The sequence below is a fragment of the Cygnus atratus genome, chromosome 7 (assembly GCF_013377495.2).
Source record: "Cygnus atratus isolate AKBS03 ecotype Queensland, Australia chromosome 7, CAtr_DNAZoo_HiC_assembly, whole genome shotgun sequence".
In the NCBI taxonomy this organism is placed as follows: Eukaryota; Metazoa; Chordata; class Aves; order Anseriformes; family Anatidae; genus Cygnus; species Cygnus atratus.
This window is the reverse complement of record NC_066368.1, coordinates 29,128,413-29,145,853: the sequence shown is the minus strand read 5'-3', so window position 1 is coordinate 29,145,853 and position 17,441 is coordinate 29,128,413. Positions and strand designations below refer to the sequence as shown.

Genomic DNA, 17,441 nt, shown 5'->3' with positions numbered 1-17,441 from the left:
TCCTCAGTCTCTCTGAAACACCTCTGTTCTTGAATCAATTACCGATGCTTCATGAAGGCATCCATGAATTTCTCAGTGCACCCCTTTATTATGCGCAAACTGCACAGTGATTCACACCAGCATCCTTGACAGATTGTCCTTTGAGGGTACAATGGTCAAAGTATGGCATGAAATTGCAAGACACTTAATATTGCTGTTTTATTTCTCTTGTGTTCTAAGCTGTGGGATTCTTTCCCCAGACTTGAGAGCCTAGAGGTAAGTTCTTTTCTGTTCTTCCTCCCTCACCCTTAGGCATGGGGATGTTCTACCCACACGTGAAGTTTATTGTATCAAACACCAAGAACAACAGCTATCCAAGCTGCTCTCATGCTGAATTACGATTATTGTCGGTCAGAATACACTAGGTCAAGGAACAGAAGCAGAGGATGATAATGAGTAGAGATGAAAAGAGGAAACAAGACAGACATCACAAAGAGACTGGGACTCTCATATTCCTAACACTGAACAATATATTCAGTCAACACAACAAAAAGATATGACATTCCTTGCAGTCTAAAAATAAGCATTGTTGTTACTCATCAGAATACGGCTTCTTAATGTTTTGTATGGCTAGAGGACATAAGTGCTTTCTGAAGAAGAAGAAACAGGAAAATGCAGCTCTATTTTTGTAGAGGAAAGCTACTAGAATACTTTCAGAGTCAAAACCTTAATTCACATCCCTTAGGGCCACACTCACAGTTCAGTCCACTGTTAATGCTACTTACATTGAGTATCAGGCACCTCAAGGGAAGGGGGGAGCTACTTGCTATCTGCCTAGACATTTATGCTTTGTAATATTTTGCCCTCCTGTGCTTTGCATAATGGTGAAATGGAGACTATACTTTTTCAAAGCCAAAATTTCCTATGAAACCTTACTAAAAGGTTTTTAACTGGAAAACAAAAGCACTTTTGTATGCATGTAAACAACATGGATAAGAAGGTGAAAACATTCCTCCCATGGAAACCTAAACTATCTCCTCTAGTGAAAAGTTTACTCAGTCACAGCACTACACAAGGGCATAGAAAAGAACCCTGAAAAACAGGGGGGTGGGAAAAAACCACAAATAACAGGATTTATCATAAATACTTCAAAAGTTTATTGACAATCATATAAATTTCCATGAAAAGCAAAACCTCTGCTAAGGCTTCTCATTTACATAAACCTGTACTGATTTTCAGTATTCTTACAACAGACTGTTGAGGCACGTGGCAGTCAACATCTAGAGGCTCGGCCAGCTGCAACAAGGGAGCAGCTTCAGGACAAAGAAAAGACGGAAGGAAGATGATACTGGGAAGAGCAGTCGATATTTTACACCAACAAGAAGAAAATTTCAGAGCCTGCAGAAAGAATAGACCTGAAATTCTTGCATTTTGCTTAAATTCCCATCACATTCCTCTTAAATGGTACAAACATTACAGTTCATTCATAAATGAGACGTGAAATCCAATGGTATTTGCTATTTCCTGCATTCCTGGCTGGCAACCTGTTCTCAGGGGCAGGGGTCAGTTGGCAGTGAGAGTAAAGTGTTGCAGAGGCACATTGTGCCTCTGAGGCTGCCAACTATCTCATGCATCTTCATGGAGCCACCAATTCCACCCTTCTCCAAATGGCTTACTCTTCTGGCCACAGCTGACATGAAACATAGGTGTAATCAGACTTCTGTCAAATTTCTGGAAAACTCCTTTAGTAAGAACTAAAGGTGACTTAGACACTGATGGACATAGGGCTTTCCTTAAATTTGCTTTCATGCATTCCTCTGATCCTTCATCAGAATGCAGCAGAGTCACATCCTGTTAAATTTGAACTAGCAGTGTCAACTCTGTACCTGCAGATAGAAACACCACGTGCTTCCTGCATAACCAGCTCCTCAAAACTGAAGATCCAAACCAGCAAGGCTTTCTCTAGAAACCCAGAGAACACAAGGCAGAGCTGATAAGCGTGCTACATTAAGTGTGCTGACTCCAAGAACACGTTTCAAAGCATTACAAGAGGAGGATGAGATGCACTGTAATAAATCAGAAGCGACTGACATAATCATGACTGATACACCTGGCTCCAATGGAAAAACACTCATGCTAGAAACAATTAGATTACGTGGATTGCTTCATTTGTTACATAACAAAGAACAGCCTCCCAGGGCACAACCACTTCAACAGATTCAGCCTTAGAAAGTGAGTCATATCAACCATCTTCAGTAAGGTAGCTTAAACGCCTAGCTTGCGAAACATGTATTGTTCTCAAAATCCTTGTTGGTGAGGAGATACAAAGAGTCTTTATTTGCTTCAACTCTTTGATGATGTTATTCAGTTCAGATTGTTACCAAATTCACAAGGACAGTAAAAAACAAAGGGGAAATCCAAACTAGGGAGAGACATACACCATCTGTCTGCCATACAGCTCTAGTGCCCTGCAACCTACAAAGTCCTGTTGCTACGCAGAAGGAAAGAACGGAGCTATCCTATTCTGCAAGCACACACACCCCCAAGTACCGTAGCTATGAAGCACATCTGTATCTAAGTTACTCTTTTGTGCAGTCTCATCACATGTCTGTATTTGGCAAGACTTCTATCCTGGAAAGTAAATAATTGGGGGAGGGAGGGGAAGGAGTGACACACTCTTATCTTCCTCATTAGATGTAGGCAAAAGCCTTTCAGAAAAGTTTTAAAGCTGACATCACCGTTTATGTCATGAAGGCTAATTAAGTTTTATTCTATAGCTAAGATTGACTGAATAATCCCAGAGACTACAGTCCAGAACACAAGTGTTGCAGAAGTGAAACAGCAGGCCTCAGCCCCTCCTCTCAAAGACATGATCACGTCAACATCAAAGCAACCGATACCAGGAACAGACCGCTGTGTTTGCAGATGGCGTTACTCCTTCAGCAACTTTTTATGTTGGTCACTTCAATTTTTCTGAATTTATTCTTGAGACAAATTGCTTTTATGTCAGAACTCAAGAGGCAGAGCAATGCCATTCTGCAAACAAGTGGGATTTAGTCCCTGTTGTCAAGCAAACACTTCACTCACAGATACACCGTGAACACACTCACTAGAATCTGTTACCTTAAAACTAAAGGTTTAAGTCCAAAACACGTACATTTAAAAAGAATAATTTTCCATTGCGCAGTTTAACACTCATGAAGATGAGCGTGCCATTTCCCTCAAACCTATCCACTGTCACCCAATGATTCAAACACACCCACTCTTGTCTGTAGCTCTATGAGGAGAGCTTTACTTCACCACTGCTTCAGTAACAACCCGAAAAGCCAACTGCCGGTTACTGTTTTCTGTTCACTATTTAGTGATGCTACCTGGAGCAGGATTTTCTTGCTGATAAGACCAGGCAGGCTGGAAGCCAAATGAAGCGTTGAATATAACTGATTACAGATGGAAATAGCCCTTTTTATCCTCTCACCTTGTCCATCCTTCTCCTCTAGTTCATTTATTCATCTGATGCAACGTTTCCAAATAAGAACACCAAATTGCCTTGAGCTAAAACCCCTTTTGATTGCACGAACAGATATTGTTTAATACATTGTTTTATTGACTATACAACAACTAATGATGGAAGCAATGCTACCAGCACAAACCACATTTGAGCACTTTATCCACATAGGTATCTTAAAATCAAGAATTCCCATCAGTTTCAATCCACAGCTTGGCTGTGCTTACCAGCCATGTGTAGGATTTTTCCTCGCCCCAGCTCACACACATTCATTCTTATTAGTGAATAAGTAAGCAGTTTAGTTACAGGTTAAGCTGGAGAACAAGTACAGATAACTCAAGGAGACAGCACGCAATTCATAGACACGCTGCTACTGATATAAGCCTCAGAGGTTCACAGGTAACAACTGAACGAGACTAGACAAGATGATAGGTAGATAGATAGGTAGGTAGAGAGAAGAAAATTCTAGGAATTCCCTTTCTACATGCTGCCAGTGCTATTTTAACTCAGCTCATTTTTTGTCAGAAAACCATGATCTTAAGAAATGAATGTCAAACCTCAGCTACAGACTTTAAGAAAATTATATTCTTAAATCAGCTACTGCTGGATTAAAAAGTGACTTGAAAATGGAGTGACAGAAAATCTTAAACTTCTCTCATGAAAAAAAGCAAACCCTGCATAAGCTTGAAATATTAAACAGATTATATTTCTTTGGTTTTGGATCATGGTGATTCAACTTCAGTTCTCTAGTTCGGCCATCCAGTTCCAGCAGACAATCTTACTTTAAAGGCAATGAACAAGAAGTCTTCGTCTCCTGTGCTAGTCCTCAACCAACACACCACGAAGACGCAGCACAGGGCAAGACCTACAAATACTTTCAAGTCACAGGATTTCTTGAATTTGATGTAGTTTGGTTTGGAACCCTCAGCAGGTCCCTCCTCCGCTGTCCTGTCCAATCTGTCTTTGGCTCCTCAAATTTTTTCTATCCACAACTGCCTTAAGCAAGGAGCAGTATTCAGCACTCCTGTTAACTCTTTCAAAGATTAGTTTCATCTGACACAGCTAACTTCTACAGGCGGATACTGCAGTCAGCATCATATTTATCCTTCCATTAACATTTTTGTGTTTCTATGAGAAGTGTTCTTTTTTCCAAGGTTGCAAGTCCTAGAAGGACATCATACCTCCTCAAGCCATCTTTTTACTCTTCTGGGTTCAAAACACTCTCTCTTACATATATTAATTAGCACATAGATTTTGGGACTGGAACCATGAATACCTACAGTTCCCATCTCCAAGTATGGGCACAAATGAATTTATGGAATGATAATGATACCTGACTTTTTTTTTTTTTTCCTCCTAACTGACACGGACCAATGAGTTTATATTTTTAGCTATGTGTTATAATTCCACAAATCTCATCCCAGAGTGACAAAACCCAACCCACAGCCCATTTGTTTATGCACAAAGCTAGGATTGTTCTTCTCTCCCACAGATATATCTCAACATTTATGATTGCTTTTACACACCACTTTATATGCAAACAACCAGCAGAAGCAATAAGGTTTTGCTGCAGGTCTTTATATCATATAATCTTTTCAACACTTTGAAGAACGCTGCTCATGTCAGCTCATCATTCACCCTGTTTGCCAGGTCATTTGGGATACAGGAGTCCTCGCACATACTCCTGTGGAACACTACTTGTAAATGCCCCGGGTTACAAGAACTGGCTACTGATTTCTGCCTTCCTAACTACCAAACAAACCAGTTACATGGATCAATCTACTTCATATCCGTGCTTTCAAGAAGCTACTAGCTTGCTTGTATTCTCTGAAGTTAAATTTGACTTCTCTTCAACATCCACCCTTAACCAAAATCACTGCAGCCACATACAAACATATAACAGCTGTCAGTTGAAGCTTGCTTATTTTTGAACCAGAGATTCGAAGTGCCACTTTCTTGCTATGGAATTTCATTTCATTTGTGCTGGACGCTTACAGCTCCTGTCTATGATTTGATTACTACAAATCCGTTCGCCATCAGAACACCAAACTCTGGAAAAATATTGTAGTACCAAATAACTTGGCCAGTCCACAACAGCATAACAAATAAACATATTTATAACTACAGACTGACAAAACTTCCTTAAGTATTTTAAAGTGTTTTATATTTTCTTACTGATTTTCTGATTAACAGTTAGATTTGTATGTACCCATCAAGGCCAGCCTTTTGAAATGCAGAAGCCATAGATACTGATTATGTAATAATTCACAAGTGAAACAGTTTCTCTAAGAAACTGAAAGAAACTGACCTGTAGAACATTAATGATCAGTGACAGTTTGTCCACAGCGTATCTGTTTCTCCCACATTAGCTTATTAAATTACGCAGCCAAGGTCATCTGTGATAATGCATTATTTGAAATTAAAGGAAGGTGATGCATCCGATTTGTTTTGTTTACTCAGTATCTCAAATTTATTCATTGTAAAGCACTATTTTTATATGTTACTATTTCAGAGCACTTGCACAACGGAAAGGTTTACACAGATTGGGGTGTTCTGTTTTGTTGGTGTTTGGTTTGGGTTTGCTTTTTATATGAGCTGTTTCCTGATGGACAAGCTGTGCAGGATGCAAGCTTCTGCTACTTTTCTCAGGTCTCCTGCTACTAACAGCAGTAGCTTAGGCCTTGCGAAGCTTAAACCTATGCAAGTTTGTCTTGCTGAGATGCAGGTCAGTTGAACGTCGTAGCTTCCTCCAAATCATCAAAGATACAGATTAACAAGCCTATGTAACAATATTATACAAGATCAGGTTTTACTTAGATGTGATTTTCTACCTTTAATATGATTCACAAAAAGAAACTGTGTATCATACAGATTCAGATTCTAGGGAGAATCTCTGCATCTATGTAGAACCGGAGTCTCCAGCTCAAAGCATACATGATATTTGAGTCAAGAGAATGCAGGGTGTTCAGGACATCCTCCCATGACACTGAACTTGTGCTGTGTGTGTCACAAGCCACCTAGGCTAATGAGGCTAAAAACACAGGAGTTCTTATGCAATTCAGAAATCATTTGCAATTTAAGGGTTATTCCAGACCAAAAACTTGTTCATCCACCACACAAAAGTAAACCTTTATCAGCTATTTTCCTCTGGCTAAGAAACTAAGACATTTTGTGCAGCCTGAACCTTGCCAACATTAGCCATACTTCTGCTTCAATCAGAGCCATTACAATGCACTCCACAGAACACTACCTCGAGTCATCATGGACTAAGTGCTCACAAAAATCCCAGCGAGCTTTCTAGTGGGAAAGGCATTTCACTGACACCTCGTGACACCACTTCTCCACATGACCAGGGATAAGCATCCCCCAAACCAAGGAGACTTTCTAACTTAATTTACTATAAGAGACTATCAACAGAACTGTTCCTGCTGAATCCTCCCCTCTAGGACAGGAGATAGCTAGCAAGTGAAGCCCAGATCTCTGCAGCTCTGGAAATCAAGTAACTTCGGACTAAGGAAGATACAATATTCTCAGAATGCCTTCAAAAATGCATCTAATTTGATAGAAGTTTAGAAGCGAGTTTCAGCCTGTGTCCCAGAGGTAGGAAGAAATACAAAGACCTACGCTGACTAGCTAAGCATCTTTGGAATAGTTATTATAACACTGTTTTGACTTTATTCTAACATACATGTATTCGGGTATACAGAGATTTACATAAGCTTTTTTATTGCTTCAACTGAAACAACACAGGATTTTAAACCTAATTATCAAAAGCACCATTAGTATTTTGATCTTCTTAGCATCCCTGTTGGCAAGGAATTTAACTGTGCTTGAAAGCTTCCAGTTAGGAAGAGTGCACTACTGTTTACATTTCCAAACAGTGGCAAAAAGAAAATACCACAATCACTGCCATAACTGGTACCTTTTACCCTGTCTCCATTTTCACAGACCTGCATTCTTCTAACAACTTCAGGCAAGCGATGTTCATTTGAAGACTGAAGGCACAACGGCCCTCTAGATAGAGAACCTGTGCCAACTCTTCTATGTAACGGGTTTATTTCAAATGACCAATCCATCTTAAGGGATGATCAGGTTCAAAAGTAATAGGTTTTACTCTAGCAAGCTTTTACATGAGCAGTTCCATTAAACAGGATTACTCATTAGTATAACACTATGGTAAATGAGAACATTATGTTCATGGAGACCATTACTATTCATTTTTTCACGTATTCATATGCATTATTAATTACCTAAATTCAGAAACACAAGGTGCCATGAACAATAAAGAACAACGTAGACATCTTCTAAACGTGAAGCATTTCTACAGCCTTGTTATTAGAAGACAACACTCAGCAGTTTTTGGAGCCCAAACACTAAGACTGCTATGATGAAAGGTGTCAACTGTGAGCAAAGATTTCATTTCTATTTTAAAAACATCTTGACTAGAATGAGTTGTATATTCACGTAGCTCCTAGGTTAACGTTTGGTGTTCGCCTCTTCAGCTTGAAGGTATTAAATTCAAAATGGGCCCGTAAAATCTAGAATGATGCGATCCATTACAGACTTGAGAAACTACCTGCCAATTTCATTCAGTATCACTAAACACAATTAAATATTTACTGCCTCATGCTGCCATGACAAAGCATTTTATCCCTGAAACTGCTTCAGGGAACATATTTTTAAGCGGTTCCCGGTTAGAGGAGAGTACTGAAACAAGACCTTTGATGCAATGTCACTTCCCTTCCAACACCTTGATAACAAAACGCGCTGTTCTGCGCCAGCCCAGGGCTGGAGGCCCGCGCAGTGCAGCACCAAGCCTGCCCGGCAGCCAGCACCACCCCTGCGGGCGGTGACACGGACCCCCGGCCGGCAGACCCCTGCGCTCTGCACCGACCCGCCCCCCTTACCTGGCTGCGCTGCCAGGCCCGGCTGCTAGCGCTGCGCCGGGGCACGCCGCTCCCCTTCGCTCCTGCTTTCGGCGGGTGCCGACGGGCGGCCCGACCCCTTCCGACGCAGAGCTGGCGGGGCGAGCCGCCGCTGCCTCATGGCGTGCCGGGGCGCACCTCGGGGCTCGGAGCTGCGGCGGGCTCTGCGCGATGGAAGCACACCCTCAGCGGCACCGCCGCGGAGCGCCCGGCCCCGCCGCGCCGCCGGGCACGCGCCCCGCCACCTCCCAGCCACCTCAGCCTGCCTCCCTCGGGGCTGCCGAGGGCTCCCCGCCGCGCCGCGCCGGGCTCCAGCCCGCGCCCGCACCCGCACCCACACCCGCAGACCCGGGGGCAGCGCCCGCCCCGCACTCACCGCCGGGCCGCGCCGGGCCCGAGCCTCCCTCCCCTCAGCGCGGCGCCCCCAGGTACCGCCCGCCCCGCCCCGCCCCGGCCGGGCCCGCCCCGCCCGCCACGGAGGGGAGGGGAGGAGAGGGGAGAGGCGGGGCGGGGCGCGCAGCCCCTCGGCGCATGCTCGGGGAGCCCCGCCTCCCCGCCGCGCCCCTCGCCTCACCCTGACGTCACGGCGGGCGGGTGGCGCGCGGCCGGCCGTTGGGCCCCGCCAGTCAGCCGTTAGGCGCCGTTGCGCGCATCGCCTCACGGAAAGGGCTCGTGGCCCGCTGGCGGTCCGGCTGCCGGATCTCGCCGTACACCTCCTCCTGGCTGTTCGGCACCCCCATTCCTTTGGTTCAGCTTCAGGCGTTCCATTTTTCAGCTCTGACTGAAACGTGGAATTATTTCTCAGTTCTTCCATGCCTGCTGCGTCAGGCCCCTCAGAGGAAGAAAGCTGTGCGGTAGCCTCAAGCTGTGTTCGTGTGGAGGAGAAATAAACGCCCAGTGATTGATAAGCATCACTTGACACGGCCTCCTGACCGGGTGCGCTGCCTGGGCTGTGCATGTTAGTGCCTCGAGTGCCTGCTTACCTTTCTAGACACGGGCTGTGAAACTCCTACACGTTTGTAGGAGCACAAAGGCCTTCTTTTAAAATAAGGAACAACAACTGAAGCTTTTCCATGTCTTTTTGCCTGTACTTCAATCTACCAGTCACGTTAATGCATTTATTCTTAGAACAATTTGAAGTATAATTACTCCCCTGTGGTACAGGAAGGAAAAAAAAAAAAAAAGTAGAGATTAAATCTCTTGCACAAAGCTAAAGAGATAGCAAAGCCAGGAAATGAGCTCAGCTTTCCTGAGTCAGGCGTCCTTGCTTTAACCACACAGTCATCCTTTCTTTTGGTCATTCTCAGCTTCTGAGTATTAATGTAAACCTCAACAGCATTAGCACAGATTTGACTTTTCTCTACTTTGTTCAACAGAACAACTTTACTGTTCCCACTGAAATTTCCTCCAACTTCTCCATTTCCTTCCCAAAATTAAGAGAAATTATATTATAGGCTCACTGAGGCCTTCTTATATTCCCCACTTCTCAGTTATATTCCCCTTTCTCAGGCACGGTATTTCTCAGTGGCAGGTATTTCTTCAACCCAAATACTTTAAATATAAGCTCATAAAATGATTGTGGAGCTTCAAAGGTGTAGCTCTTGGGCCAGCACACAAATGGGCATAATAAAACAGATCAAGGAACAAATGATATCCTGTCATCACACTTTTCTACTAGAGCAGAAGACTAGGAACACTTGTAGCAACACAAGGGAGGCACATAAGCTTCATGTACTGACCTAGAAGTGGTGGGACAACCACCTTTTTATCTATAGCTTATACTTTTTTTATTTGAAAATGATTATGAAGCCAAATTCTAAAAGAAAACTATATATAAAAAAGAAGAAAACAGCCTAGAGATATTTTAGGGCAGAGTTGAGAGTTCTGCTATCTGTTTAAACATTCAACAAATTGCCACAATGCCTATATAGCCTCAATCATAAGATGCAGTCTTTCCACAAAATTCATAGCTTTTTTTGAATAATAACTTCAAAAAAGGAAGTATTATAGAATCATACAGAATTGCAGAATGGCTGAGTTTGGAAGGGACCTCTGAAGGTCATTGAGTCCAAACCCCCCTGGCAAGCAGGATCACCTAGAGCACACTGCACAAGATGGCATCCAGGCGGGTTTTGAATATCTCCAGAGAAGGAGACTCGACAACCTCTCTGGGCAACCTGTTCCAGTGCTCTGTCACCCTCACAGTAAAGAAGTGCCCCGTTATATTGAGCTGGAACTTCCTGTGCTTCAGTTTGTGTCCCTTGCCTCTCGTTCTGTCACTGGGCACAACTGAAAAGAGACCGACTCCATCCCCTCAACACCCTCCCCTCAGATATTTATACACATTGATGAGGTCTCCCCTCAGTCTCCTCTCTTCCAGGCTAAACAGGCCCAGCTCTCTCAGCCTGTCCTCATACGACAGATGCTCCAGTCCTCTCATCATCTCCATAGGCCTCCTCTGGACTCGCTCCAGTAGCTCCATGTCCCTCTTGTACTAGGGAGCCCAGAAGTGGACACAATACTCCAGGTGTGGCTTCACCAGAGCTGAGCAGAGGGGCAGGATCACCTCCCTTGACCTGCTGGCAACGCTCTTCTGAATGCAGCCCAGGGTACCTTTGGCCTTCTTGGCCACAAGGGCACACTGCTGACTCATGGCCAGCCTGCTGTCCTCCAGGACTCACAAGTCCCTCTCTGCAGAGCTGCCCTCCAGCAGGTCAGCACCCAGCCTGTACTGGTGCTTGGGGTTATTCCTCCCTAGGTGCAGGACCCTGCACTTGCCTTTGTTGAACTTCATGAGGTTCCTCTCAGCCCAACCCTGCAGCCTGTTGAGGTCCCTCTGAACGGCAGCACAGCCCTCTGGGGTGTCAGCCACCCCTCCGAGCTTTCTGTCATCAGCAAACTTGCTGAGGGTGCTCTCCGTTCCATTGTCCAGGTTGTTGATGAATAAGTTGAACAAGACTGGACCCACTACTGACCCCTGGGGGACACCGCTAGCTACAGGCCTCCAACTAGGCTCTGCACCACTAAGCACAACTCTCTAAGCTCTGTTGTCAAGCCAACTGTCAATCCACTTCACTGTCCACTCATCTAGGCTGCATTTCCTGAGCTTGTCTATGAGGATGTTATGGGAGACAGCGTCAAAAGCCTTGCTGAAGTCAAGGTAGACCACATCCACTGCTCTCGCCTCATCTACCCAGCTAGTCATCTCATCATAGAAGGCTATCAAATTGGTCAAGCATATTTTCCCCTTTGTGAATCCATGCTGACTATTCCTGACTGTTCTTCTAAGGGTTAAACACCCATAATGCAGTTAGTGTAAATAACATAGACCTGCTTAGGTCTAAGAGACTAGTTGAACTACTTAAGCAGTCTAGTTAAACTACTTAAACAATCTATTTGAAACTACGTTGTAAAATACTGCCATTTTTTTCTGCACGTCTTCAGTGGCCATATTTCTACAGTATGTCACCTTCACAAACATGCAAAAGCATTTCTAGACAGCAATTAAAATCATATTGTACATGTCTAAAATCCAAATATGCTGTATTTCATTTATTTTTAAATATGTACCCTCAGTATCTGTTAAAACAAATTAGTATATATTTCATTTACATCTGATACAGTTTATTTTTTATTCCAACTTAGCTTGTATTCACATATGCCGAAAGCCCCAAAGAATATAAATGTCTAACATTTCCATTGAGTCAGTAGGAAGCTTCAGGATTCTGAAACATAAGTAAAAGCTGTTATTTCAGCCTGAGTTATACGTATGGAAATTATATTCTTTTGTATAAATAAAAATGATTCTAAATCAGGCTGGATAAACATTTTTTCCCATATTTTGTAACTAAAATGTTGACTGATAATCCCAGTACTCAAAAAATACCTTTCCGCTAGTGACAGTGTTATGGAAATTTATCTAGTGTGTTTGGGATTTTTTTTAAATCCAACGTATGAAGACACCATCCAGTGACGCAGTAGAAAAAATAACTTAGACTTATGTTTCTAATAACTCCCTCCAAATTTAACATAATGTGAAAAGTTGACTGGAATTCAATGAAATCTCTGTAGACTCAGTAAAAACATTTAAATATATTTGGCATCGTACAGCTTATCTTTATGTAAACATCGTTGTAAAAGATCCTGTTCTAAATGAATGCTTATCCTAAGCTGATTGATGTGGTAAATTTTGCTATTTACTAACAGTTTAAATAGCACAATCCTTAAAAAAAAAAAAAAAAAAGAAAAGAAAAGGAAAAAAAAAGAGTTTAATAAAGATGAAATGCAGTCTTTTTGTTTGTATAGGTAGTGTCCTCCATTTTACAATATCATTATTGTCTTTAATGCTGTGATATGCAGAAGTAATAATCTACTTATAATCAGCCTACAATGCCGTGGATAACAAAGCAATACAGCTATGCATAGTAAGAAATAAAACATAAAGCAAATAGCAAAAGAATACATACATAAGCACATCACATGTATGTATTTGTTTTCATTTGACAGCATTCATCTTAACATTCATCCACAAGGAGAGATTGTCAGCATCACTCAGCAGTCAGAAGCAAAGAACCTGATCCTTTTGAGCCTCATTCAAAAATTGGTTAGAAATGACAAAAGATACCTGTTGGTGCGGTGACCACATTTGTACATGCTGTTAGCACAAAAATAAATGCAAAATTTGTAACAGAGTTGCTCATTTATACTCCCACTGATTAATCCCTACCTTGAAGTGACAAGACAGCTAAGAGAAACACACCAGTTTGATTCTAGTCATCCTCTCCACTAGGATTGCCAATAATTTTACCAGTCCTAAAAACAGCTTGATTATACGATGTCCCATCAAGCTCTTAAATTAAGAGCCTTGCATTACTTCCTCATGTTTCATTGTAATACATGATATTCTGCTTTAGAATGATTAAGGAGTGTCCAATATTATCTTTATGAGACAATAATTTTGTTTCCTTAAATATTATTTTTCCCAATGGCAGGTATTCTGAAATATGGTGAGACATTACAAGAAACCTAGGATAGACAGACTTGCAGATTAATCCCACCTTCCCTTCATAGGGAAAATTCCCACTGACTAGGCAACTGCATGAGAAAATATATAATAACTGAAAGTATTGAGGTTAATTCATTCTCATTTATCTCATGCCATAGAGGATCCTTTTAAGAGGAATTGCACATTTTCTGAAACTTGATTCATAGCTGAAGCAGACTGCAGAAAGGAATTAACTCAAAGTGATATTCTTTCCAAGAATACTTCTTCAATGATATTAAATTTTTATATGCAAATTAGTTTCAATTAAATTTGAGATGAAAACAACAACAACAACAACAACAACAAAGCTGACTGCTCCAATGCCAAACATCACTTTCAAAATACAGTTCAGGGCTTCAGAAACAGTTTTATTCCCTGTATATAGTTGACCCTAATCTTTCTTGTCTGAACATGTGAAAGCATCCAAAGATAAAAAATGAAAGTTGAAATTCCATTTTTCAGTGATTAGATTACATTTTCAGTATTAAATGGCAATGAAAAACAAAGAGCTCAAAGATGCAGATTAAAAGATGCAATTGCTTTTCCTCTCTTTGTGCACATGGCAGTAACATGTGCACCAAAAAAAGAGCTGACCTTATCTGAATTTATGTGACCAACTTAACCAGTATAGCTCAATAATTAACTGAATGTCTCAGAGCTCCACTAGAACATTAAGTACAGTAACACTGTTTTCTCAAAATCATAGTCACTTGAAAAAATTGTGAAATATTATATCAGAAAATGTTTTGTATCTTAGAAGGATTTTTCTTCTCTTTCATACTTACTCCCTCCCCCCTTTTCTTTATTTTGTTAGCTCTAGTTACTCAGGAAAATTATGCTTATACATGCATAAATATGTGTATAAATACAAATATATTTATATAAAATGTTACTTTTACATGTACCTTGGTATGTGTGTGTGTGTATTAAAAAAGTTGTTCTAGGCATTGGGAATCATCTGGACAATGTGAGTGGATAGTTGGATGATTCCTCCATGGCAACCCTGGGCTATTGGAGGTATAATTTATACAGGTTGATACCGATCGCTCCTCCAGGTGGGGTTGGTTGGCCCGCCTCAACATCAGCTGGAGGATAAGCTGTCACTCTGCCCAAGGTCCTTCCTTACCGCTGGATCTTTCTGGAAACTTCTGTCAAAGTCAAACATCATTCAGTTGCAGTGAGTGCTAAGGGATTGCTTTCCTGGCAAGTAAGAAAGCTGGATTCTCGCAAAGGCAAAATAGGAGAAATTTTATTCTTATAAGCTGGTGCCTGCCCTTGATTCATGGACTTCTGAAGGCATCATCCTGAGAGATTCTGACAGAAATACTGGCACCAGAGATTCAATGCTGATGTATCCAGTAAGAGACTTAGCAAGGTTTTGCTTGCTAAGGTTTTTCTAACCAGGAGATGCTGAAGGTGTTTTTCAGTTAATAATTACTAACTGTAGATAGCAGCAAGCTGGAAAGAGAATGAACTATTTTAGAAATGCATGCAATAAATAATAGTGGATATGGTTCAGATGGTTGTCACAAGGCTCAAGGACAGATTCTAAGCAGCATGACTGGCATTTTAATGGCTAAAAATATGTCTTCAATCCACATTGTGAAAAATCAATTAGAAAATGCTGGCAGACCAAAACTTACATGCAGAATTGTGAGTAAACCTGCTGCTCTTCCTGTCTCACTATAAAGATAGCTATGAAAAACACTTTGCCCTCTAGATTCTTTGTAATCAGGGAACTCCTGGTGCTCTGCAAATATGAGCGTATCCTCAGAATACGTTTCAGCAGAGGTAAGGCTATTTCTAATTCATTTCAAATAAACTGAGGTACAGAAGGTGCCAGGGTCAAACTGGCAAGCTGGTGGCGAAGGCAAGGCTGGAATCCACAGTTCCTCACTTCAGATCAGTGAGTTTATGACCAAACCACGTAACACCCATCATGAAACTCTATGCCCTACCAAAGCGGTGTGGAGAAAGAACATAAAATCCAATACATTTAATGTAAGAAAGCTGTAACAATAATAACAATGAGTAAACTAAGAAACATTGGGGGATATTCACCTAAATGGTGGTGATTAAAAACAGGCATGACTGAGATGCATGCAATTCTCAGAGATGCAGAAAAAGAAGACAATACAAACAAGTGAAAGGAAACCTCCACTGAGAATGCAGCTAAAGTGCAGATCTAACTCAGACCGCAGTGATGCACATAATGAAAGTATTAGTAAATAAGCACTTAGAAAGTAATAAACCTACAAAGAATGCACAGAGAGGTGGATAAGCTTTTATGGAATGCCTGGCTTTCCTCCATCTTTTAATATCACTTTGAACTGGGCATTTGATTGCAAGCATTTTTTAGACATCTGATTTTATTTTTATGCTACATTTTTATAATCCACTGCAATCCTTCTTCAAGAACATTATGATACTCTGGCAACGTGACTGTATATACTGAAAAAAAAATTGAGGTCAAATGTTGTATAATTCAATCAGTAATATAAGGAGAGCTGCTGGGTTTGAACACAGTACCTACATGTAAAGGAGGAGCTTGGTGAAAGGTGAATATTCTCCTCAAAGTGAAAACGGGACCACCTGGAGTGTGGTTCTTCCAGTGCCTGCAGTGGCAGGCATCGATGTATGTTTATAGTATTAAATTCCTCCTAAGACTCCAGATTCAGCTGCTGTGTAAATGAGATAGTGTTACACACCATTGCATGGAATATCATTTCCTTCACGTTCATCAGAAAGCACTTAAATAAGTTCTCATTTCAGAGGCAGAATTTCTAATGATAATTAACTCAAGACATACGGTGGTATCCAGAGGGAAAAGAGATTTGGGGGCATTTTCATTTAAAAGAGATACCTTCTTATTACCTCTTGTGAAAATTTTCAAAGATGACAACCCTCATTAATGTGGAAATTCAGCAACTGAAATTCTCTTACTGATTCCAAAGTACTTAATGACAGAAAGTAGATGGGGGAAAAAGTTTTAATGTTAATTTTCTTTAGGATAGAATTCTTTACAGTTCTAATAACCTAAATAAATAAATGCACCCTTCATCCTGGCAGTGGTAGTGCGATACTGTGCATTTAAAGGGCCACATTTCAATACGAAGAAAACAGTAGCATGTGCTGCTGATGCATCCAAATCACAAGCAGTAGTGCAGACTCTAGCTAACAGAAATGAACCTCAGTTTTCCCTGGGGCTGTACTTCTGTTATAGCCCAGGCGTCCTGGCAGTCTTTTGATTTTGTGGAAAGTAGCAAGAGCGTAGAAAGGGCTGCAGATAAGAATATTAAGCCTTATTTGTCCAGATTGAAGATAAGAATACTAAACAGTATTTATCTGGATGTAGATGACCTAGCGTGGTCCAAAGGTGGGAGAAAACAGAGGGGAATTAGACATCAGAAAAAAGGAAAAACAAAACAAAAACAAGCAAAAAAAAAAAAACTTGAGACAGAAAAAGGGTTTTCAGACCAGAAAGAGAAGGCAATTTTGATGATAAAAGATCAGGGCTCACAAAATATCGAAGACAGAAGTAGAAGAAATAGGCCTGCTGTTTTCCCCTGAAGTGGTGGAGGTCCCTAGTTTGCACTTGCTTCACATCGCTTTTAATTCCTTATGCTAATGCAGGGGCATCCTCTGCCTAGATGGATACAGCAGAGCATCACTGGGGAGACACAATTGCAAGCTCTAGAATCTTACACCTGAGGCCACGTACAAGCACTTAGCTAAACGTATAGTTTGCATATTCAGTGAATGAATTAAAATGTATGTATCAGATAGAAGCACAATAGCCCTCTGATCTATTTTCTACTTCAGTGCTTATGGCTACATGTAAATCTCCTAGTCTGTTAGTCACTGAAGAAACAGGTGCTAGTACAGTCTTCTGTGCCATTTCATGAGTCACGGAAGTCTATTATCATTTTAAAAGCAGAACTTAGCTGGCAATTTTAATACATTAGTGCCCAAGGTTACTGGCTTTCTA

The 17,441-nt window shown here is 41.4% G+C and overlaps 1 protein-coding gene across 17 annotated transcripts in view; it reads right to left on the bottom strand.

The window, feature by feature from the left end:
- CCSER2 (coiled-coil serine rich protein 2) overlaps positions 1-17,441 on the bottom strand; it is a 152,480-nt gene that overhangs the window by 65,105 nt on the left and 69,934 nt on the right. For 4 of the 17 annotated variants that reach the window (XM_035540029.2, XM_035539965.2, XM_035540047.2 and 1 more), the window contains exons 1-2: positions 8,786-8,843; positions 8,392-8,573 (exon numbers count right to left, since the gene is read on the bottom strand). The exons of 8 other annotated variants lie outside the window; for them this stretch is intronic. The gene's annotated coding sequence lies outside the window, so the exon portion shown is untranslated. Of the gene's footprint in view, positions 1-8,391; positions 8,574-8,785; positions 8,852-17,441 lie in introns of those variants that run through there. 5 more of the 17 variants (XM_050711996.1, XM_050711993.1, XM_050711994.1 and 2 more) reach the window with 3 other exon arrangements.